This window comes from Clinocottus analis, unplaced genomic scaffold (assembly GCF_023055335.1).
Source record: "Clinocottus analis isolate CAN_PGR_092001 unplaced genomic scaffold, fCliAna1.0.p SCAF_27, whole genome shotgun sequence".
Taxonomy (NCBI): Eukaryota; Metazoa; Chordata; class Actinopteri; order Perciformes; family Cottidae; genus Clinocottus; species Clinocottus analis.
Genome location: NW_027176009.1, coordinates 2,042,329 through 2,066,103, shown reverse-complemented (window position 1 = coordinate 2,066,103; position 23,775 = coordinate 2,042,329). Strand labels below are relative to the sequence as shown.

Here is a 23,775-nt window from a genome sequence, read left to right as displayed (position 1 = left end):
GGTACAGTGACACACACACACACACACACACACATGCACACACAAACACACACACACACACACAATTTCTGAGTTACAGTAAAGGGACCCAGGTTTAAACTCATCTCTGTCCGTGCTTGATCTCACGTTCGTTCAGAGCTATTTTAAATGAGTGTAAGGATAAGACATTAGGAGTTTGCCCTTTTTGGAGTGAAGTATCGTTAAATTTAAATGTGCATACTGTATTGATGATCAAATTCAACTGTTAAAGAACTCAGTAAGAACATAAGAAGAGAGATTGGAAAAGTCAGTTCAAAGAATGTAGGCTCTTGCATAATGTGGTGCAGTAAAATCTGAAATGGTTCACTCGAGGCAAGGCTTAGTGGCACACACACACACACACACACACACACACACACACACACACACACACACACACACACACACACACAACTAAGACTGTGAATTTATGCTGTAGTTACTGTCAGTTAAATTTGTTTGATGACTGAATTGGTTTGCGTATGTGCTCCAACAAAATACACATGAAATGATACTAAGCAATAATTTAGTGAAGAGAGAAAGAAAACAAGAGACAGACAGACAGACAGACAGACAGACAGACAGACAGACAGACAGACAGACAGACAGACAGACAGACACACAGACAGACAGACAGACAGACAGACACACAGACAGACAGACAGACAGACAGACAGACAGACAGACAGACAGACAGACAGACACACAGACAGACAGACAGACAGACAGACAGACACACAGACAGACAGACAGACAGACAGACAGACAGACAGACAGACAGACAGACAGACAGACAGACAGACAGACACACAGACAGACAGACAGACAGACAGACAGACAGAGAATGTGTGCAACTACATCTACACATTTATGTCATGTTATGTTAATTCCAGTCTTTTAGTGAATATTTCATGATAAGCTGTGTTAGAAGTCGGGAGTTTGCTGCCTGTGTGCAGCGGCAAGTGGGAGATCAAGTGAACACGGTAAGAAGGAATAATCACTCAGAACACAGCTCACATCCACACGGATCATGACATGGCAGACATTAATGATTCAGAGGGAGAGGGATAAAAAGAGTAAAGGAGGAAGATAGGGGGAAAAGATGCCAGGTGGGAGGGAAAGGAGGAGCCAAAGATGGGAGGAGGGAGAGAGGAGGGGGGGCAAGAGAGAGGGAGTTGATTAAGAAAGCTGAGGTAAGGAAGGGAAAGATGAATAAGCAGAGGGGGGAGGCTCATGTGGAATTAAGTGGCGGAGAAAAAGAGGAAGTCTTCAGAGTTTTTTTTCCTTCTTCTTAGCTCCAAGCCATTTTGGTGGTTGGTTCGCTGTGTGCTATATTTTAGGAAAGCGTGACGAGACAGAAATGTGAGAGCAGAGAAAATGCAGTTTGACATTACAGCAGTGTGACTACCAGCTCCGGCATTTAACACCTAGTTTTTTAGTGTTTTCTGCGGCTGTACCTCTATTTGTTTGGGCATTTAGAACAATTGCGGCAATCTACTGTGAGAGTGTTGAAATCCAGCGAAGTAGCGTTCGAGACTGCCAAAGGATAAAGAAAAGTAAGGTGAGGCTGTCATCGCTCAGTCAATAAATCAAGTTCAAATTGGCAATTTGTCAAAAATCTAATCATCAGCACGTCATTTTGTGCATTTCTTTGATTAATTGCATTAAAAGATGAGGGCCACAGGCAGGTTTTTAACATGTATTACTTCTAATAGACTGACAGATATAGAAGAATCCTTTGTCATATCAAAATCAGATTTGTCAAATCTGAAAATATTACACTGAAAAAGAGCCACACTAGGCAAGGGCCTGCTGCCAACCCGATTAAAACACACACCACACTTACACACACTGACACAGACCAACATGCACACTTCTGATGTTGGCTTAGTCCAGAGGGCACACACACAACACACACACACACACACACACACAAACACACACACACACACACACACTGGCACAGCATCAAGGTGGCATGGCAAGGCACTGCTAGTGGCCTTGTCAACTCAAGTAACCTCCCACAGGAAACACAGAGACACACAGTCCCAAAAGCACAGATCATATGCAAGAAGAGAAAGGACAGAGAGAAAAGGCTGAGTGACTTCAGGGGGGAGAGAGGCAAATAGACACAGAGGTAGAGAAAGAGGGGCAAGAGAGAAGAAGACAGAACAAAAATATTGGTGGAGTGAGCAAAACAGCAACAGATGGACGTTGAGAGGAAAACATAGCAGGAGAAAGACATGACCGAGATTGGTGGAGTGAGCAATGGAGAAAAAGATGGTGGAGCAAAAAAGACCATCTGCCATTATTGGGAAACTCCGGGCAGCCCGATGCAGAGCATGTGTGCGTGCGTGTGCATGTGCGAGTGTGTGTGTGTGTGTGTTTATGTGTGTCAGTCCCACTCTGTCCCTGCACATACATGTGCTTGTGTACTGTATGCTACCAATGATGTGTTGGTCATTGTCTCTTCATGAGACTCTGCAGAAACAAGATAACGCGCACACACACACATACACACACATGCACCCACACACACACACACACACACACACACACACACACACACACACACACGCGTACACAAGGACATCAATACTTGTGCATTCAAAATGTTTCTTGTCTTTATTTTAAACTATCACAGTCTGACCTTGATGACAATGTGAGACGGCCCCCATCTGTTTATATTGACAAGTCTGGAACTTCCCACTCCAGTTTTTATTGGCGGCTTGTTAACGGCTGTGTGCAGTACACAGTGGCCATACAGAGTAGTTCCCCAAAGCTTAAGAGGAATACCGTTTTGGTTTATACATGTTCATAATTATCTGTATCAACGGATCAACAGATCAATTATATTACTTTATGACGCTTCATAAATAGTTTTTAAATCAAGCCATTATTGCAACATTAATGTAAGACATTTGCTTGATTAGAATCATAAAATGACAGATTGATAACACAGGATGCAACAGGAACAGAGTGCTGTCTCAAGGCTCACAGGGAGCTAAAGCCTCATGAGTTTCTCGCATATGGTTAAACAAGTGGAAGACAAATGGAACAATGTGTCCAATATGTGATTTATGAATACAAAATATATTAAAACGGTATGTGTTTATTACTTTCATAATACCATACTGAAAGACAATATTCTGAAAGCAAAAGCGGACTTCAGCAGCTTTACTTTGTACTGAAGTTATTTTGAAATAGCCAACAGTGACTAAGCTATTGCTTAGTTATTGAATTATTATTTGACGTTATTGATTATTTTACTTTGGTAAACTATGTCACCACTTTAGACAAATGGCTGAGTGAGCATTTCCGTTTGGAAAACTAAAACAGAGAATAATGCAGATGGAGCCGACCTTTAACCTTTAAGTCCCATCACAGTAAATGAACTCAATAGCCCGCTCAGTTTATCGGGCTGTAAATTCTTTGAACACCATTTGTCAAGTCAGTCTGCTGGTTCGACTGAAAAACTTACCAGTGATATAAACAACTTCCCCTCGGCTAAAAATAGCCGGTTTCTCTCCTTACTGATTCGGATAAGACCTTCAGAGTGCTAGATTGCTCTGTAAGCTCAATTGATCTAGCTTTATTGGCTATCGATTAGCAGTGCTGCATCCACACAACTGAATTGTTGAAGAAGCCATAATGGCTTACAAGGAGGATGATAAGCCATGCCCGGGGGAACCACTAAAGAGGAGAAGTTATCAATAGGGAAAGCTGTCTCACTAGCGATTAAGAAGTCACTGCAGACCATCTTTATTTGCCCTCTAAAAAAAGATGCCTTGTAATGTGCTTCCTAACTGAATCACCAAATAAGAAGCTGGGTTGGAGACTTCTGGCATTTTATTCCGAAAGTACACTGCAGTCCAATACATCATCCTCAAAACATTTTGGAACGGCTTCCCTCCCTCTATTATCAAATTCAGCATATAGTTTCTCAGTGTATTAGAACCAAACTGAGCACAGGCTTTTTTCTGATGGGTATCCACTTGACAAAAGGTATTAGCATGATTTAAAGTGTGTGGGTCTCCGGAGAGAATTAATTTACCCAATTCCATTCCCCAGGGTGAAAAAAAAGAGAAAGTTGTATGCACTGCAGTTCAACTGCAGAATGAGATTAGCTTCCTTGTGATGGTGACTTATTGGGGTTTTTGTTATTTCTCTCTATGATACAACAGCTTGGACCCATTTCCAAGACGGTGAAAAAAGTATAATTCTCTTACACAGAGAATTTAATGAAATCTGTGTTATGTCTGAAGTCTTTGACACAATTGGGTAATAAAACTTGGATAAACATTAAAAGCATATTAAACATAACAATGCAAATTGAAGCCTTGAAGGTCATGATTACTATTATGTTTTGTTTGATTCACAACGCAGACAGAAACGCTTGCAAGGTGCAAGTATTTAACAGAAACTTTTCAACTGAAACTATGCTGTAGCTTCTGTCAGGAATTTAATGTGCATATTATTGGGATTACATTGTCATCCATGCTTATGGTCCAAGAGCTAATGAGAAGCCACCAGGGTACTCTGTGGCTTTGCTCTTGAAGAAAATATGTGACGGTTAAGGAATTTGTCTTAAAAATCAAAAGATGGTGGAAGGAGGAGGAAGTATTGCAATCTAAAATACTTTTCCATATTGCAACTTAATAACAAGACATAATGTAACTACACAACACAAACAGCCGAGTCTCTCCAGGGCTGCTACTACGGCTCCTCTTCCAAAACAACATTGCATATATAAAGACAGACATTAGGTCATAACAAGTTATTCACTCACATTCTATTATGTCTCGCGCACGCGCACACACACACAGCAAAATATGTCTTCGTCATGTGGCTTTTTAGTTTAAATCATTACCAAATAGACTTGCTTTCTTAAATGCACTGCAGATGAGGGAAACACAAAGGCAGGATTTCTGTAACCATAGAAACAATGTTCAGCAACTGCACTCTATCGTAGTAAATTACAGACTGTAGAAACACTACTTTTAAAGCATGTTTACTCTACAACTCACCGAATAGACACATCTACGTCTCATGTAATGGTTAAAACACTCCCTGTTTAGAAATTAAGTCAGGTAAAGCTTTGCTTCTTTTAGAAGTGTTTCTGCTGTCAGATAAAAGGAAAAGCACAACAAAAGAACAGAAAAACACAAACATAAGTGTTCAGTTAGGGCCAAAAATGTCTGTATGAGTTGTGTATTTGGTCCAAACAGTCTGAGGCATAAACGCTGTATGTGAAACAGAGACAGAGAAAGATAATAGATCAATTGAGCAATTTTCCCTTCAGCAACACACTGTTGGTTTAAATGATGTGCAGCCTTATTGATCCTGGAGAGGTCAGGGTCAGCTGCAGATCAGCACCGCTGCAGCTGCTGGAAGGAAGCAGTCTTTTGGTAAAAGCCACTTCAGGACTGAGGAGAGGTCTGTGATCCTTTCCATGGAATTGTTTTACAAATGGTGGAAATCTCCCCTGTGAGGAATAGAAACGACATGTGCTTCATCAAGTTTCCCCCCCTTGTCTGTGAAACCTGATATTAGAGTAAAAGTTGTGAGACACTGACTGAAAACTTTACCAGCAACTATAACGTAAGGTCCACCATCTGCCATTTCCTGTCTGCGTTCTGATCGGATGGACAAAGATGAACAATCTATATTATGTACACACATGTTAGCCGAGCATAAGATTAAGGGAAATCAATGAATCTTAACAACAATAATAATTCATATCTGGTACTGCTATCTTAAAATAGTGCGGGCAGTTTAAATGTGCCAACACCCCAACTGTTTCTGAAAGAGACTAAAACATCCCCTCTCCATGACATAATAAATAATAATAAAAGACCTTTGAAGACATTATTGTTAAGGTGGGTCTCCTGTAGGAATACCACATCATATTTACTTGAGCTTTGCAATTTGAATAGTGTCTCTTTACTAGTTCCTTCCTTACAAAAAATAAAGCTTAGTCCCTTATAACTTGTTCAGCCCACTGATACAAACATTAACAAACAAATATATAAACTGTGTACAACGTGTTACAATGGCTGTGTCATTGTAACTGGAACAGTCAATAAAATTTATTTGTTAAACAATGGTAAACAGTTATATTTAGCTCATCTATATTAAAAGTACATTTCAGGATCAGGAAAGCCTTTAAGTAGGGGCAGTTAAATTTAATTTCAAGTCACTTCAAATGTCTTATAATATGCTCATATAGCTCCATTGGTATCCTTTCCACATACCATTGATGTAATCCCCAAATATGTGTGCACACCTTCATAGAGAGCATCATAGAAGATGAAAACCGTGGGTTATCAATGATGGTTCTTCAGTGGAGTTCGTTCTGGCTGAGATACAGGTATCCCCCCATCGGTGGCTTCTGGGAAGCTCCCGATGCACAAGTTGCTTACCATCAATTACTCCAGTTGCCACTTCACTCTTAGTTGCCGAGTAATTCTGGAATTATTCCCCACAAACGTTCATAAACTGCTTTGTAAACTGGCAAATATGTCAAATGAGCGATGAACAGCGGAAAGACCGGTGGCCATTTAGTTGTGTCTGAACATGGAATATAATGTTTCTATGTTCCCACGACACTTTGTCTTGTAAATTCAATACATTTCACTTCCTCGACTATTTCATTCTTCCACATGGTCCACACAAGCCTGACGAATGAGCTCAGTCTTATGCACAGAAGCAAAAGAACAAAGCACAGCAACTGTCAAGCTGACAACAAAAGGCAACGTTCAAATCACAGCCTTTGACTTTTCATCTTAGCTACTGCCAATGATTCTTGCTAATTTCTACATAAAAAAGAGTGTGTGTGGGTGAATATTACTTATTCCAATGAGGAATTTAAAAAGAGAAAGATGATGTATCATTAACTTGACAATGGTAATCAGACACTGCTAAGTGTATACACTCCTTATTCTCATTCCTTACTGACACAGACAGCCAGTATGATTATTATTATTACATTTATTTTAGCTGACGCTATGCACCACAGACACAGCAACGTCATATCTTTTCTGTGTGTAATGCCACCCAAGAACACATTGCTCTCTCTCAGCCTCTCTCCTGATCAGCCTCTAACTTTAGTAACCCACTCATGTGCCTTTTCTATGGATATACAAATCCATCAAAATCAGATGAAGCCCTCACTTGTTACATACACACAAATGCACGCCATGCATTTCAACCTGACTTCTCAACATTAGCATGTCTGTCGGTGTTGAAGCAGCGATGCAAAACATAACCCCGATCCGCAGTGTCTTGATACCGCCTCTGCAATGTTTAGAGGAGCATTCGCAAAGCTTCATACATATGCAGGGCCTCATTATCACTTCTCGAGTAGGTAAACAAGATGCCCCACAGACTGGCACACTGCCGATGCACATACATTTCCATAGGATCGAGTACACGCAGCAGACAGTTGCATATAGAAAAACTAAATGCTGCATGGTGATCCGTTTGGTGACTAACAGTAATAAAGGTTCCTCCGTAAACGAATGACTGAGCAAGTAAAATCAACAAATCAATAATTAACGGTCCTGGAACAGGAAGTATGTCTTGTGGACTTTTCATTGAACAAGGGTAAAAAGTGTGCATTACAAGTCAAGAGAGAAAAGTGTTGCAGGTATAAACAGTCATCAACTTTGAGCAACAACATCCAACTGGCAGGAAAAGCATCCCTCTTCTGTCCTCCCGCCTTAGGCCTAAAAATGTTTCCAGGTCTTCATCATCACGGATGTTCACATCTGTGAAACGTGTCATACAGGAGAACACACAAAAAGAAGACAAAGAGCACCTCCAGAGAACTTTGGTATCAAAGATGCACATCTGTGTCAATAGAAGTTCCTCGACTAGACTAAAAATCTGTCTTTCGACACTGGTCCCTGCAGCTGACCTGATGGGAAGGCAAATAAAGGATCACTGCAATATTGCTATCGCGCTAAGCTTTATCCAGGACCAATAATGCTACAAATGAAGAATAAAGGGTGGCAGGACAAACATTAAAAAAAAATATGTATGTTTCTAAAAGGATGCATTTTTGACATCTTAGTTCACTATCTGTTGAGTTTTATGAAGGACAAATAAAAAAGTAAATAAGACCGTAGCTATAGCTTCACATAGACAGCATCATCATTGTCAGGCATCACATTACACATAAGTCCGGAGACGGTTGTGTATCATGGGTACATGACTGGACATATTTCTCATTCAGCAAAAACACCTTGCTTGCTTTGCGTCATTCGAACAGCCTCCTCCTTGTCTGTGTGTGAGAGTGGTTGTGGAGATACAGAGTTTACTGCTGGTGCTTCATGCTCATCTGCACACAGACACAGCTCTCTTTATTTCATTTTACAGCTCCACACCGCCACACACATATAAACAGAGACATAATCTTTGACAAATACAACTGCACCTAACTGCCCAAATGCACAAACATATAAAGCCACCTTCTGTTACCCATACACACAAAGAGCCTACCCCCCATTCATATGCAGATACAAACCTTCTTCATCATCCCTCACTGTTATTTTCAAGTAGGTTTACAGGGTTCATAAATGGGTTTTATATAGCCAATATGGCTGACTGTGTCTGGTACGCTGTGTCCTCTACTCGCATCCAGATTGTCGATATGACTGTAAAAATCTCTGTAAACAGCCTCTCCTCATACTACTCTGAACCAAGTTTAACTGTCAAGTCCACTCTAGGTGTTTATGTCCAAGGTGCTGAATATCAATATTGGAAATTGAAGGGGAAAAAACAGCATTTAACAAATATAGCTGATGTTTTTTTTTTAAATCTATTTTTTGGTATGTTTATCAAAATTGTTGTGTTTATATTTTGTATGTATACATATATTTTGATCACAAGTCATTACATTTTATACCAGGAACCTTGCAGCAAAGAGTTGAAGATGAGATGTTGTAAAAGGATTTCTCAATATGATATAATCTTCTATTTTAGAAAACATACTAGCAAAAGAATTAAGGGAAAAACTAGAGTGTTGTCGTATCTAAACTTAGGCTGAATGGAACTATATAGGAAACACTAAGGATGAATTCATTGTTGTTTTTTATTTTTAACATTGGATTTGAAATAGGGAATCAACAACCCCGAGTCCTTCAATGCACACTCACTCCTTCAATCTCTCTCTCTCTCTTTTCCCAGACATGTAAACAACAGCTCTGAATTGGAAGTTTTAACTTATAATTGCCTCAGCTGCCCTGTCCAGACACAGATTCAGAACAGGACAAACACAAACTCACATGCACGTGCACACAGAGCTTCTCATGCTGGTCTTTGAGTGGTCCCTAAGGCGGATCCACTGTTAGTAGATAATTGGTTTCCAACCTTCACAATACTACCCCTCCTCCCCCTCTCTCATCCCCTTCTCTTTCTCCATATACATATGTCTGACTCTGCATTTCGGAGCAGATGCACTAATTGTATGTGTTGTGTTTCACTCGATGTGTAAAGAGACATAAAACATTACTTAATATGGTTTACTTTCGTACAAGTTATTGCATTGTATTTGTCAGTGTTTACCTGCTTTGTCATCAGTGCTTATTCAACATGCATGGTAAAAAGGGAGATTAGAAGAGGGACTTGGGGAAAAGAGAGTTAGAGCCCTGGCGGCCTATCTGTTCTGCCCCTGATGCCCGGGGCCGGTTTCTGCACTTTTAACAGTATGCAGGCGAGAAACACGGAATCAGCAGACCTGCAGTTTATACACAATTCTTCTTTTAGGGAGTTGACTGGGGAGTGAACTCAACACACACACACACACACACACACATACACACACACACACACACGCAGTGGTGCCATCAATTTCTAAGTCAGGCAAAAATGTCTGGCTCGCAACTCTAAATATGGCATCCAGTTTCCAGCATCCCATATGGGTCAGTTACCATGACAACCACTGCTTGCCTGTCCAGGCAGCCTAATATTTACTCAGCAGATACATGTTTGCTGTCCGCGGCAGGTAATGATACTGGCCCACCTGGTGTTTTGTATATAACAGACTAAATTCATAACACTTGAAGTAAATACACGCCTTCACAAAATTCAGGTCATGAAGCTGGTTCCACTTGATTTTCTTTTTCCATCATCTTTTCTTGCTCTGGTATAGTGGACAAAGTACACCAATTATTGTCCGTTTCTATGCACCTATTTCATCATACACTTAAAATAAGTCTGTGGACATAACGTGCATAAATCTATGATGTAATTATTGGTGTGTATAGTAGTCGCTCTCCTAATTATTTGCCTCACTTTCATCTAATATCTTTTATCTTGTCTAAAGACCAAATCTTAAAATCATTATAAGCAAACTTCATCTGCTAGGGAAACCTGTGTCAAAAATATTGGAGACAAGTTTTCCTCTGCTCTCATAATTAAAAGTTAAGTTCTGGTTAATGACAATTTGTCAGCATGCGCAGCTTTTGTTTTCACAAAAAAGTTGATGATCTGCGAATTACCACATCTTCAACAAGCTCTATTATGAGGCAGGAACTTGTGTAATGTGGAACTACACACACTATTCAACTTTGGAAGATGGATAGTGTGTAGGTGGCAATACTGTGGGGAATATATTTAAATAATGATTTTGCCTGGTCACATATGAAACTTCAGACTAGGATTGTTGTGGGAATACAATCCATGGAGGAATTCTGATGCTGACCTTCAGATTAAAAGATACATCTATTAGCCAAGTTCTAAAATATCATGCAAGTTTTAATGAACTATCCAAGTTCATTGACAATATGAGCACTTAATATTAGAGCTGGGCAAAGTTGAAAAAAATAACTGATTAATTGCATGATTTTTCTGTAAATAATCGCGGTTAATCGCATTATGCGCCAAATTCAATAATAAAGTAAAAACTAGTGTATTGCATGCTTTTATTTTTAAGTAATGTTATCAGAACAATATAACAGGCACTCTGAAGCAACATCAGGTTAACATACATATATAGTTTATACAACCCTTTTTTCTGAACAGGTACTGTTCAGTAGTAAGGGTCCTTGTGAGGGACAAACCACTCCTTCGTTGGTGCATGTTCAGTCTGGTTCTTACCTTAAAGATGTATGTTAAAGACCATCAATTGATTAACTTTATACAAAAGCAATAAGTGCTTTTCATATTTTTCAGTTCAGTTTTTCTTCCTCAGTGAGAAAAGTCCAGTCTGTGTTGTCTTGAACAAGTGCACTGAACACCTTGTGACGTGAGGAAAGTTCTCCTCTGTGAGATAAGAGTAAAGATCCAGAAGTGATGCTCTGCCATCGTCGATCAGACTGCGGGGTTAGGAGCTTAGCGCATGCGTGATTAACTTTCAATCTGGACGCGGAGCCTGCCCGTGTGAGAGCGCTTTGTCGAAGCTTTTGACGAAGCTTTTGACGAAGCTGCTTGTTGCTGCCCCGTTGCTTGTTGAGAACAGAAGCTACAGAACCGTATGTGCTTTCACGTCAGGCTCAAATCATCAACACGGAAGCGCGCGAGCAAAGTAAAAGCAGTGTCGTATTTCGTTCATGTCGTGCATCTTATTTATTTATTTCCCATGTTTGATTGACCTCACGCGGGCCGGACTGGGAGAGCCGTAAGACGCCAGGTCTGAACTACGTCTGGAGAGATTTAAAGCGATAAGCCCGTCCCAATGCAAAAACAATAAAATAATGCACAAAAAAGACACAAAAGAGCAGAAGGATGGAGGAGAGGGTGTAAACACCGCTCCAAGAAGGTGTGAGGATAAAGCTGCCTCCTTTTACAAGCACGAGATGGAACTATACAATCTTACCTTGTCCTAAAGGCAAATGCACCCTCATGCACACACAAGCAGGCTTGATATCGTGCAATTCCCTCAATCCATGTTCAAACCATAATGTCTAGACTGTGGAAGGCAGCAGGGGAGGCTGTTATCTGCTCCCAGTCCAACGACTGGGAGCAGCGACAGCGACCTGAGACTCTCTGTCCCGAACAGTAGCCCCTGTTTCCAGCTCACTCTCTCATTAGGGACAGCGCTTGTTGGACTTTGTTGAGCCAACTGCTGGCCATACACGCAATACACAGACCCCTCGTGTATACTAGCCAAATGGTGGAAGAGTAGCACAATGCACGATCAAGAATATGCAGACAAAAAAAGAACATGAATGTTTAGTGACGGCAAGTGTAGAGAGGATTCAACAGATGCGTGAACAGCAGCTAATAAATGTCCCGAAACTTCACAGTCATAAGCTCAGAGATGCATGACGAGTGATGCTGGTCTTGTGTTGACATTTCTATAGGCTCATCGTGAGTGAGCAAATGATTGACTTATTGAATGATGAATATATGCCATCTGCAGTTTGTTTCTGTTAAACAGGCAATCCCTCCCGGCACAAATCAACAGCAGTAGCTGTCGTCTCACTGAATTATTTAATGATAACTACAGTATGTGATGTGGATCACTTGATCTTTTTATTACAACTATTGTAATTGTTGATTTCTAATTTGTTAATCTTTAACTTTAATGCCAGCCAGGAGAGAAAGAAGGCTCATATTATTGCACAAAGTCAATTGTGCCTAACATTACATTCACAGTAACAATATATAGCTTTACCTTTGTGGACTCCGCATAGTTTAGACAACTTTTTCCTTGGAAGGAACAATGTAACTAATAAGACTACTTGTCCATACTTTTTTTGTTGCTGCTGCGTGTCTCACTGTTGTTCACGGAACCTCATCTTTGCTGTGACCATTTTAATTGGTTGTGTTTCATCCTATATAGTTTTCACCGTTTTCACAATCGTTTCCTGTAAAGGCCAACTATTATTTGAAGTGTGTTTAGCCGGCTGCATAGCTGGCCCTAAAATCATGGGACCCAAAAGAAAGAAAACAGAATTGATGCGACACACAGGAAACACAGTGATTGGTTTGGTTCAGTGGCCATTGCCAACAATCTTTAACTTTTAACTGTGTTTACATATATTGGTTGGTGTCAAGATACATCGATCTGGATTATTATATCAACAATCGAAACGATCCAAAAAGAAGTGAAAGCATCCATAAATATCATCATCTTCAAGATACGCCTTTATTTTGAAATGTGTGCCATTACCATCCAAAGTTGCTTTTTGTGAGTTTATTTAAATATAACTGTGTTAAATGGGCCTATGATATCATCTCATGTTGATTGCAGGCCCCTGAATTGTATCGGGTTTGTATCGTTGCAGACTTTGCAAAATCAAACATTTCGCCTTATTACTCAAAGAATTGATTAAATCAAATATAATTGTGATGAGAAATTAGATAGTTTAGAGATCTTATAGATGTATTTGTGAATGAGTGTGTTTTTGCTCAACTGTGACTACAATAAATGTGTTTGTAGCCACAATAGTCTGTGTGGTTTTGTGTACGTATGCATTCAGAGATGGACAATAAATGGCAATTGGTATTTGCTTTGGTTGTAGGCGGTTGGGTGGGATAAGACAGATACTGCTGTCTGGAAAGGGAGAGGAAGGAAGATGTTTCAGAATGGATGGAAATAGAGCGGGAGAGAGTGAGAGAGAAGGGGCAGGGAGAATATTGATAGTTTGAGTGAGAGAGGGGGGAGAACGAGACAGGGGTGGAAGATAAAGTCATTAAGAAGCAGCTATCCCAAGAAGCCAGGGGTCAATAGGTCAACACTTAGCTGCAAGTGTCAACTCGTCGGTCATCACTACCTGCGCCTTCATGATTGCTCTGTGTGTTTGTGTGTATTTTAGTGTGTCCAAGGAAAAGATTTAGCTTCCATTGCTGCGCTACCGACTGCCATATTTTTTAAAGGGCTATTGGGGATATTTAGTTTGCAGATAGCCAGCAGAGATAAACACGTACTTAAAACATCATAATGGCAGAAAAGAGCGTGAAGTGAGGCGAAAGATATGGAGGACATTATTTCAAAATGAAGAAGATGGAGAGTTGAAAAATGAAAGTGGGAAGAAGGTTGTTAACAATCCACAATAGAGTTGCAAAACAATTCCTTGACAGTGAAGACAGGAAGCTATGGAGACATAAATCACACAGATAGAGATGGACAGAGTAAAGAGGAAGAGGGAGGGGGCAAGATAATGATTTCAGGAAAGAGAAAAAACATTTGGATGCTTTTAGGGCCCACATTTTAAGTCCATCATATGACAATTATTGATCTTCCTTTGACTCTAATGGATAATATGGGCCCTGTATGTATTTATGTATTCATCTATAGCCATTAAACCATTAGCTACTGAGCCACACACACACACACACACACACACACACACACAAGCTTAACTCAGCAGCGAGCAGAATAAAACATTTCTCGTTGTTAATTGACAGTTTGAATCCCTGCCCGTGTGCAGTTGGTTCTCAGAGTGCAGCTGCATGTGCACCAACAGGGAGAGTCAGAGTAATTTAAACTACACCAAATTTATGCCATTGCCATGTGGATGTCCAAAGGCAGCAAACACTCACAGAGAAACACTGGCACACCCCATATGCTTTCGCTCTTTCCCTATCACACACACAAACACATCCATTCTTCTCTTGTCAAGTGTATAGAAGACACGGGGAAAAGACAACAGGATAATAGGATTATTATTCTCCTCTAATCTCCATGAGTCAGCACCACACAGTTCCTGTGTGTATGTGTGTATTTATTTTAGTAGTGTCTGTGTATGTTTCTGCACAAACGCCTGCCTATTTAGGCTTGTGATTATATTCAGTGTTTCACCTTGAAAGAATATTGAAACATTTAACAGCAAACAAACACATTGAGTATTTTTGGGGGTAAAAAAATAGTATTCTCATATTTAAATTTGGAAATAATGAAAGTTGCTGCTGCAGCGTCTGATTATATTCAGGTTCTTTATGTGATGTAAGGTGAAAGAAATGGGGAAATTCAGAATACATGATCACGCAAACGACGTTTAGTTTTGTTAACATGCTTCCAACACAAAACCTAGTCAGAGTATTTATTGTTCATGTTCCCTTGTAGCTAAAAGGCTGCTGTTTACCTCATCTTTCCCAAGTATGTAGTGTTGGTGCATTAGAGATTTCAAATGAAGCCTGTACTTGGGACATTATTAGTCACCATTTAATGTATTTCTCATGCTCCAAAAAATGCTTGGCTTCCGGTGTGTTGTCATAAATCTGTGCCACTTCATTCCAGGAGAAGCCAGATCGTCTTCAGCTCGGGGACTATTGAAATCTTAATGAATTGGGAGCATTTTAGTTGGGGAAATAATAGGTGCAGCTTTGGCCAAGGGAACACTCAAGTCTGAACAAATTTGTCTCGTTTTATCGTGAGGAAACTCTCACCAGCCAGGGGAGTATTGAAGTCCTAATGAGTTGCACTATTTTATCTTGAGAAGACCCAAGACTGATTTGACCAAGGGACTGTTGAACTCCTTACAAATTAGTACTATACGGAGAAGACCCAGGTTTACTTTAGCCAAGGAACTATTGACTTCCTGATTAATTAGTCTCACTTTACTTTGAGAAAACCCACGACGCCTTTAGCCAAAGGACTTTTGCACAAGGTAAAAAGAAGTTACTATTTTTTTAAAGTAAGAAACAACTTGTACTGCTGGAGTATGATGTGTATGAGTCAGCATGCCAGAGTTGGCGTTAGTATGAGTCACAATGGATAACACTTTTATTAATAGAGCTAGTGTAGGAGGCGGCTGGTCACATGCCAATGCACACACATGCATACAGCAGTGCACACACTATATTTGATTGCCATATCGTGCTCAGTATTGTAAGAACCTTTGTACATGTTAAATAATTCAGAACTTGAATTATTCAAGCTGCATACAGAACAGCACTGGGATAACATTGCAGTGGCCATGATAACCTATTAGAACATTAGACAGTGGAGGAGAAGAAAAATTAATACTTTCCAACAAGAATGTAATTGGGCTCGACACCTGCAGTATATACTGTGTCACCCCGCATCTGCACATTGCTCAAGGACACATAAACCTTTAACCAGGACATACTGTACTTCACACTAATGTGCTATCTTCAGGGTTGGAAAAAAAACACATAGCTATGGGATCTCTCCAGCAATGATAAATAGAACAGACGGTAAGAAGCCAAAGGTTGTGCATGGCATTAGCCTGGAGAGGACATAGAGCGGACATACACCTTCTGGAACTACTTGAGTTTTTTCTCTCAACAATATTTATTATCAGTTTTCAAATTTAACTGGATGAATTATGAAGACTGATAAAACATATTCTCTAATTTCAATTACAATAAGGGATGGATTTAAAAATTGGAGAGAAAAAAACACTCCTAAAAGGTTTTGGAAAATGTTCTTCTATCTTAAATAAAGTAGTCATTTCCAAAAATAAATGTAACTTAATTGTCTTTGCCCTGTAGCTTTAAATTCAATTAATTCAGGTGTCTAGTGATGAAAAAATTGACCACATTTTATTATTCTTTCATAAAATGTGTGTGAGGGACCCTAACCCTTGTTTCACCTCTATTATCTCTGTTGACATCATTGTTTGATAGTTAATGACTGTGTTAGGATTCTGATCGTATTTGCTCTTGAAAGTCTGTTCCTTCATTTCGGATATGAGTTGATACTTTTGCTCGAAAGAGTTGTGCTTTGTCTCGGAGCAAAGCTTCACATTGCACTTTTCATAATCGTCTGAACACATGAGACATACAAGTTGAACATAGAAGAGTCTGGTTAAAGACTCTGGTTAAAGACTCTGGTTAAAGACTCTGGTCTCGCTGGGTATCTCCGGCTCTGTGTTCTCCGGCTCTGTGCTCTCCCTTTTCTCATCCTACCACAACGACCACACTTACCGTGTAACTGGGAGAAGATCTGTGTCTGAACCTAGTCCTCTCACTACTGTCCTCTTCTCTCTGTACGCCATCTCTCTGGGCTCGGTCATTCGCTCGCGTGTCTTTTTCTACCATAACTATGCTATTACACCCAACTGATCCTGTCGTTTCCGATTGCGGAAACGCAGGAAGCAGCACAAATCCCTGCCTGTCTGACTGACATCTCTCAGTGGATACCTGCACACCACTTGAAAATTAACCCTGATAAGACTGAACTACTTCTCCTTCCAGGACACACCCACGACCTCACTATTACCTTCAACAACTCAGTGTGTGCCCCGAATGCCAGTGTTTGCCTCGAATGCCAGGAACCTTGTGTGACTCTCGACAGTCAACTCTCCCTGACTGCCAACATTACCGCAACAACATGTTCCTGTAGGTCATGCTGTGGGAGAATATGTCCCCTTCTCACTCAGAAGGCGGCACAGGTTCTCGTCCAGGCTCTGATCATCTTGCACATTGACCACTGTAACTCCCTACTGGCAGGTCTACCTGCTAGTGCCATTCGACCTCTACAGCTCATCCAGAATGCAGCAGCTCCACTGTTCTTTTACCTCCCTAATTTCGCCTCCACTACTCCGCTCCTACACACCCTTCACTGGTTACGGGTGGCCGCCCGCATCCGCTTCAAAACATTGGTACTTGCGTACTGTGCTGCGAACAGATCGGGTCCGATCCACATCAACGACATGGTAAAACTGTACATCCCAGCTTGTTCACTCCGCTCAGCTTCTGCCAATCGGCTTGTAGCTCCGTCACTGCGAGCTAAACACTCAACGAAGTCACGACTGTTTGCTGTCCTGGCTCCTCAATGGTGGAACGAGCTCCCCATTGACATTGCACACTAAAAACACATCTTTTCTACTATACATACTAAAGAAAGTAACATCTTAGTAGCATTTAAATGGCACTTACTGATAGCACATTGTGGTTTGACTTTCTTGAAGAAATTGTACTTTCTTGATTCTTGTTGTTCAACTCACGGTTGAATGCACTTATTGTGAGTCGCTTTGGATAAAAGCGTCAGCTAAATGAAATGTAATGTAAATGTATGGACGAATAAAGTGGCAAAACCAAACAAGGAAGTTAACAGGATTATGAATCTGACCAGTCGTGGGATGCTAGATTTTTTAATTTAACCATTTTTCAAAGTCATTGCTATGGACACATTTCCGTTGATGCCACAAAAGGTGGCTCAGCCCTGCCAAAGTTTTCCACCATTTTATTTCTCATGAGAAATCCTTGAAACACACACAGACAGACACACACACACACACACACACACACACACACACACACAGACACACACACTAATACACACAAGCACACACTAGATTTGCATCTGTGCCTTTTCTTCAGCAAATGAACAAATGTAGGACACACTCAGAAGCGCATCAGTTTTGCACGTCTCACTATCTATTATTTGGGTATATTATCTATTATTCAGACCCCTCTCTGTTTCATTCCTCTATAGCTCTTGCTCTCAAGCTAAAACCCTTCTCAGTCCTCCCTCTCTCTCTCTCTCTCTGCACACACACACACACACACACACACACACACACACACACACACACACACACACACTCTTCCTATCTCTACTTCTTTTTCTATCGCTCTCCCCCATTCTCTCCCTCGTGTGCTCTCCGTTATCTTCTGTAAAGTAGATAAACATCAGTTTCCAGCAGCGGGAGGAGAGGGAGAATAATACACACGACATGTTCATGAGAGGTGGAGGGTAGCAGCCGAAGTCAAGGTCGAAATGCGTGGAGCGTGTGTGTGTATATGTGTGTGTGTGTGGTGATTTACAACCCCATCTCCCCATGCCTTTATCTGTATCCTTATCCAAACCGTGGAACCATTTCCTCAGAGTGTAGAATATAGTAGTGTTCACACATACACACACGCAGACACACACTTGTCTGAGGCAGTGGTAGATCATGAGCCAGTGAATACGGGATGATGCACAGTAGCCCGACTGACATGAATCACACTATTTTTTTTAGCTATTCCCTCTCGTTTTTCTTTCTTCTTCCACTCCTATCTTTCTTATCCTCCCTTTCATGCTCCTTCTCTGCTCTCACAGTCCCTCCCTATTCCTCTATTTTCCACTAACTCCTTCCTTTTTCTTTCCTTTAATCATTATCTCCTCTGCTGATTGGTCCATTCCCTTCTCCACGTGCTTTATTGGTTCTTACCTGTGACTGACTAATAACGTCCTTTACCTACCAAGGTAGGAAATGACTTTCATTACTTTAATGTATTTTTTTAGCAAGATATGTTATGACAAAATATCAGTCAATTGCGTCTGTTTTGGTGTAGTAGAAAAGTACATTTGAATCGGTAATCTCAGTAGATAGTGTTTTAAATAATATCTTTACAATTTCAAAAACAATCCCGGACACAACTTTATGACCAATAGTCCCGTCAAAACTTAAATTACTCAACAATATGCAAAGCAAGAAATGACTCACTGCATTATAAAGACAAGAAATGTCGGCTGTCACTCACAAATATAGCTTGGTGAAAATTTAGATGTGGTTACCATCAACCACAGATTAGAAATCCAAAATACTTCTGGGCCAACAAACAATGAAATCAATCCACAAATCCGTGTTTGTTTTTTTTACACCAACACGTGAACACAACTCTGCGCACGGCTCTGCGTTGCACGCCGTGCGCAAAGTCGTACTGACACGCACCTGTATAACTCGTCCTGACTAATCAGTGAAATGAGCTGCAGCTGTTACGTTGAAGGAGACCTGCTCAATCCACGCCGATGAATCGCTCTGAAATACCTCCGTTGTCGGATAAACCGTTACGATGCACTTCATGCTACATTTCCCATCAGCCAATTGCCAACTTTTATCACGCCTGAATTAGCACACCGGCACCAGCAGGTCACACGCGTTCACCACACACAAACAGCTGGCATTTAGCTTCGCAATTAGGGAAGAGTTGATCCTTCTTGTCGAGCCCGGCACTGCTCATGAGACCAGCGACGATGTTGAATATCAGACACAGGGGTAACACAGCGAGCACTCTTACCTCGGACAAGACGTGTTTGCTGGTGGCGTTGTGTGGCAGAAGTAGCCATCCAAATGTCAGGACACTTCTTCCTCACATGCGCTGCCATGTTTTGGGAAACTTTTTCCATAAATGGCTCCCCAGCGCGTCGTCGCTGACTATCGGTAGCTGAGACAAGTTGCACAGTAACTAAACTCCTTCAGTAACTATTCCTTCCCCAAAGTCTCTTTCCACCGTCCTCTTCATTATCGTTGTCTTATTGCTCTGTGGGGTTTTTTTTTGTTCTTCATTTCCTTCTGTTCTATTTGGTTTCATTTCTGGAGCAGTATGTTAGTACACAGTCTGATATCTTCATGGCGACGGGCTCTGTGCTGCGTTCGTGTGCAGCTGTGGCGTATGTAAGAAGAGACGAAGAGCACATCATAACGATGCTGCAAATTATAAATGGATACATTTGAAAATAATGTGGTTTGCATATGCCTGTAAGGGAATATATAAATTCACATCCTTATTATGTGATGTTTATTTTGTATGTATAATATTGCGAGTGAAATACCTACCTTTTTTTTATATCAACCCTCACAACCTTTATGAGGATGGATTGAGGTTTTCAGGAATAGCCATACCTATCATTATATACCATCTATTTCTCCACTTGTAGATTTCTTAGACAAGGGCCTACTGACTTCACTATTATCCTACGTTTCTCTCTTTTCTTCCCGCCCGTCCGCAGCAACGTCTTGCCTCATCCTTCTGATCTCTGAGTGTCTTCCCTTGGTAACGTTTTTGTTAGCGTGGCCAAAGAAAGTTAAGCTCTGATTCTGTAGTTTTGATCAACATAATATCCCATTGAAACAGCAAATGTAGGTCATGTTGAGCTTCAGACCTATACAGTGGCACATAGTGTATAAACAGTGTATGTGCCACATGTGCAATAGTCATAAGACCTACATACACTGTTTGTTCTGTGTTATTGCCGTTGAGAATGTACACATTTAAAAATGTTAAGCATAACTTGTAAGGCAAAGTGTGCAAGGACAAACTAAGTATACTCAAAGGATAAACCGGAACAACTGTGACAGCATAGCTTGAGTGATAATACAATTCTTTGTTTATCACTTGTTCCATTACATTGACAAGCAGCATTTTCTTTCCATGGTAATTCTAAGACTAATTCCTCACTCGTATTTAATGTCAATATAATATTGCAGTTACCTTGCTTCAGGAGTATAGTTGAGGAGTTTTCAGATAAAATTACTGTAAAGGATGAGACACTGCAAGGGATGATGCTACCACATTACAATCATTATTTGGATGCTCAACCAGGCAACCATAATAAATGTACAAGGTTATGTTTGAATATGTTTTTTTCTTCTTGTAGTTATCTTTATCTCTCAATTGCTTGACGCTTATTCAGATTATGGAATTTCCAATAAATGTCACTCATAAAGAGTAAATCCCTTCAAGCTTTTCATCTTACAGGTACTTTACTCAGCAAACATACCGTAATATGACCGCAGCTCTTCAAACTCTTAATATTCAGACAAATCCATCTATAAATGTCAACCTACTTGGAGCAAAGTGTGGTGTTTTCCCTATTTATGACTGTTAAAAAAATTCACTCAACCCCTTGAAGTGAAATCATTAAAACAGGAACATTTATTTGTTGCAAGGAAGAAGCAGAGTCAGAAGTACAACATGGTAGACAAATTGCATATCTAAGACTGCTCAAAGATCTCTCAAAGAACCACCTCTTAAAGACTCATCATGACCCACTAACAGAAACCTTCATGACGTCTTCGGCCTGATCGGGAACCTTTCCCTCGTCCTATAGACCGGTTTGTAAGAAATGGTCATATGATAACAGGAACGGCACGTTCTTTCAGACAGAAACATACAGATTCCCCAATCTCATGGCTCTCTGGAGACATGCTGAGTTTGTGTGTAAGATTAAACAGAGACAGTAAGATGAGAAGTCTGAATATAACAGTGAAACAGTAAATGATTAAGCGTGAATAATGTTTTCTTCCAACAATGACTCTGGCTATTTTCAATTACTTACCTACTGGGTTGCTCAGTGAAAGTGCTGTATACGGTTTGATCGGAAAACCAGTGTGCCAACATCACAATAGGTGAAAACCAGTGAGAGACTATCTATCTCTGTTTTGCAGGCATTCATTATAGCGTTGATGACCCAAATCTAAGTTCCTGTATAGCTCTGAGGCATTGCAGTGTGTGTGTGTGTGTGTGTGTGTGTGTGTGTGTGTGTGTGTGTGTCTGTGTGTGTGTGTCTGTGTGAGAGAGAGAGAGAGAGAGAGAGAGAGAGAGAGAGAGAGAGAGAGAGAGAGAGAGGAAAAACTAATCCTTTTTCACCAAGGGAAAAAACAAATAAGGTAATGAAAGTGTCCCTGTGTTTTGTGTCCATGGGACTACTAGTGTGTGTGCTTGTATGCATGAATGTGTTTGTGTACCTTGGCCGACCACTGCTTGTGTGTGTGCAGGCAACCATGCCGGGCTGTTTTTTTTGTACATGCTGCATTTATAAACCTTGCTGCATGTTTTTGGTACCTTCTTATGCAACTGTGTGACTTTGACCACACACACACACACACACACACACACACACACACACACACACACACACACACACACACACACACACAGTATCGGAGAGCTACTTATTCAGTGATAAAAGGCGAGCCAGAGGGAACCCAGTAATTGAACTCCAGTGAGCGAAGCTTGGAAGCACCGTGCCGTATCCAGGGTAATAAGAAAAAAGTTATTATTCACCTCAAACACACACGCACACACACACGCACGCACACACACACACACACAAACACATACACTCCAACAGCAGATTTACTCGTATATAGACACACTTTGGCAAGAACAACAACATAGCATTGACACAACAAAACTCACAGGCCAGCATTCTGTAGGTTTACACTTTCCTACTGAACCAAGTTTGAAGAATGATGAAGATCAGAGTGGAGCTGTTGAATAAGCAAATAAACTTTGAAATTATTGACTTTCACACTCTCTGCCTCCTGCTGTTCCACTGAATAAATCAGAGTTCGCTCTATCTGCCTCTCCCTCTTTTTGGATATTCAGTACATTCGCAGGAAGGAATCCACAGTGTGTTCAGCTATCAGCAGTCCTGCAGTGCTGCACTGCGCGCGCACACACACACACACACACACACACACACACACACACACACACACACACACACACACACACACACACACACACACACACACACACAAAGCAACACAAGTACATGCACTTGTTCAGACTCGGATGTGCAGCAGGCTCATGTGGTGAATCAATGTTCTTGTGTACTGTACCTGCAAACAGTTACTGCAGAGTCACATTTTTGAGTCAGACAAGAATAATCAGAGATGCACCTTTTCTATACTCTACGGCCCATAACGTTACAGTCTGTCATTCCTTCCTGTCTATTTAACTGTCTATTCAGTTAAATTACATTTCATTGGCATTTCAGGCTGAAACATGAAGAGGAAAATAGTAGGAGAATCAATGTATCTGAACAAAAAGCAATATTTATAGTCCGTAAAGATTTTGTTTTTCATCCATTAACATCTTTTTTAAAGATAACCAACGCTGACTTCCAATCCTGATGCACATATCCCAACTAATGGATGAGAACCCTTGAAATGACCACAACAAGTATTGATTAGCATTTTTTTCAAGACTCTGAAACCTAGAGTTCTTGACTTTTACTGTTTTTTCTTTACTTTGTATATTCTTCATTGGCAGTGTTTGAGATACAATCCATTATCCGAACCGCTTGTCCTGTTTAGGGTCGCGGGGCGCTGGAGCCGATCCCAG

General features: G+C 40.7%; 1 protein-coding gene across 2 annotated transcripts in view; it reads right to left on the bottom strand.

Moving 5' to 3' along the window:
- LOC137795085 (zeta-sarcoglycan-like) overlaps positions 1–23,775 on the bottom strand; it is a 296,918-nt gene that overhangs the window by 207,036 nt on the left and 66,107 nt on the right. The window contains exon 1 of one of the 2 annotated variants that reach the window (XM_068592346.1): positions 19,942–20,512. The exons of the other annotated variant lie outside the window; for it this stretch is intronic. The gene's annotated coding sequence lies outside the window, so the exon portion shown is untranslated. Of the gene's footprint in view, positions 1–19,941; positions 20,513–23,775 lie in introns of those variants that run through there. 2 annotated transcript variants of the gene reach the window in all.